The sequence below is a fragment of the Silene latifolia genome, chromosome 11, assembly GCF_048544455.1.
Source record: "Silene latifolia isolate original U9 population chromosome 11, ASM4854445v1, whole genome shotgun sequence".
In the NCBI taxonomy this organism is placed as follows: domain Eukaryota; kingdom Viridiplantae; phylum Streptophyta; class Magnoliopsida; order Caryophyllales; family Caryophyllaceae; genus Silene; species Silene latifolia.
Genome location: NC_133536.1, coordinates 168,060,136 through 168,062,262, shown reverse-complemented (window position 1 = coordinate 168,062,262; position 2,127 = coordinate 168,060,136). Strand labels below are relative to the sequence as shown.

General features: G+C 46.0%; 1 non-coding gene across 1 annotated transcript; it reads left to right on the top strand.

The window, feature by feature from the left end:
• Positions 1 to 797: 797 nt before the first annotated feature.
• Positions 798 to 904, top strand: LOC141616123 (small nucleolar RNA R71). Its single transcript, XR_012530493.1, has one exon. It is a non-coding gene; the product is annotated as a small nucleolar RNA R71 (small nucleolar RNA).
• Positions 905 to 2,127: the final 1,223 nt, after the last annotated feature.

The following is a 2,127-nucleotide window of genomic DNA, read 5'->3' as shown; positions in this document are numbered from 1 at the left end:
TTTCTCGACCATGGCAGGACCATCAAGGGTGGACCAGCTCCTCACCCCAGCTCCTCAAGGTGATGGCATGTAGGGTCTCCTTTTGCTCGGGTTGAGTGGGTAAGTGTCCGGGAGCTCGAGTGTTACTTTTGCTAGCCAACTGAGCTATTTGGCTCTCTAGCAACTTCATCCCGGCCTCTCTTGCTTGGGACTCCTTTAGCAACAGATTCTTCAGCTCGGAAAACTCAGAGTTTTGTGTTTGTTGCTGCTGCGGCACATAAGGAGGCTTTTGGTATTGCTGTTGCTTTTGATGCGGAGGTACATATGGCTGCTGCTGCGGCGGAGGTTGAGTTGGATTCAAAACATTCTGGCTTCTCCAACTCAAGTTTGGATGCGGTGGCTCGTAGTAGGTGTTGTTCTGCCTGTAGTGTTGAAAGGCAGCACAAAATTCAAAGGGACTAGGGCAGTTTTTCGAGACATGGCCCTCTACTCCACACCTTTCGCAAAGGAAGGGACCGTCTGAAACAGCGTTGACTTGGTATATCCCACCCTTAGAGGCTCCTCCTAGCTCATACTTGTCAAATCTTGCGGTGAGAGCCTCAAGTGCGCAAAGAACAGAGGAAGATTCAGCAGCTCTCCTCTGGTTCCCTCTCGAATTCCCATACTCGGCCTTGTGGGTAGCTAGATCGTCAATGATCTTCCACCCCTTGGTTGCTCCCAAATTTTCAGCAAATCTCCCATTGGCTGCAGCATCCAAAATGGCCCTCTGATCGTCGTACAACCCATTGTAAAAATGATTGCACAAACTCCACTTTTCAAATCCATGGTGCGGTATGGTTCGCACTAACTTCTTGAATCGGACCCATGCCTCATGGAAATTCTCATCTGGCCCTTGTTTAAAACCCGTGATTTGGGCTCTAATAGCGATCGTCCTTGAAGCAGAAAAGTACTTCTTGTAGAACGCCAATGCCAATGTATTCCAATCGGTGATCTCCGAGCGGCTCGGTCCGGATCTCTATACCACTCCCTTGCAAAGCATCACGAAGGGAGAAGATGAACATGATCTCTTTGATTTGATCCGGGTCACGCCACGGTGGTGGGGGAATGGAGCAAGCAGATGAGTCGATAAAGGTCTCCATATGTCTAGCCGCATCTTCATTTGCAGCTCCCCAAACCGATTTCTCTCGACCATAGTGATGTAAGCGAGGCTTTGGTTCGAATTTCTTGGCATCTCCGTAACTCGAACCCCTTGTATAGATTGTCGGTGTCGGCTCGGAAAAACTAGCTATACTTGCTTCCTCGGCCATGACTGGAATTTCTGGAGAAGTAACTGTCTCGGTACCAAGAAGTGGAAACGGGTGAAGATTGTGGGTCTTCTTGAACAGATTCGTTCTCGTGATAGCTTGACAGAGTACTCAGCTCTTCCTCTGTCGGTAATACTCGTCGTGTTCGCCTCAACTCGCGCAAGGATCTCTTAATCTCAGGGTTCAATGGTACTAATTCTCCACCCTGTGACCTGCGCATAAGAGGAAACTACAACAAAAAATAAGAACCGTTTAAGGAACGGATGTTCCTTAAACTAAGAAAGACTGAAAATTAAACAACTAAAATTAGGACTATTGCCTCCCCGGCAACGGCGCCAAAAATTTGATACCCGTCGTTGTGAGTACCAAAGATAAAATTTATAATTCCTATTAAGACTAACCTAGGCTAGTGGTAACAGGGTCGATCCGCAAGGAGGCAGTTGTAAACTTTAGTTGTCTAATGAAAGTCTAAGGTAACAATTATGGGGGTTGATTTAAATTGTTCTATAGCTAATGGCACTAAAAGGAAAATAACTAAAAATACGAATTAAACAGATAAAAGAAGGGTACTAGGATGATCGGGTCATTATAGTTTCGGCGGCAGCAAACTAAGTCGGTCTGAAATAAACACAAGTAAGGCGGGAAATAAGAGGTCCTCTCGGTCCACTCCTAACAAATAGCATCTCTCGATCTCGCTATAGGTCCCTAATGTCACTAATACTGACTTTCGTCCTGAAAAGCGACTAATGGTCTAAACTATACCTATCTTTCGATCTTAGCACAGTTTAGTCGAATTAATTGACGGTCAAAAAACCTACCCTATCTTTCGATCTAATGGGTCGGT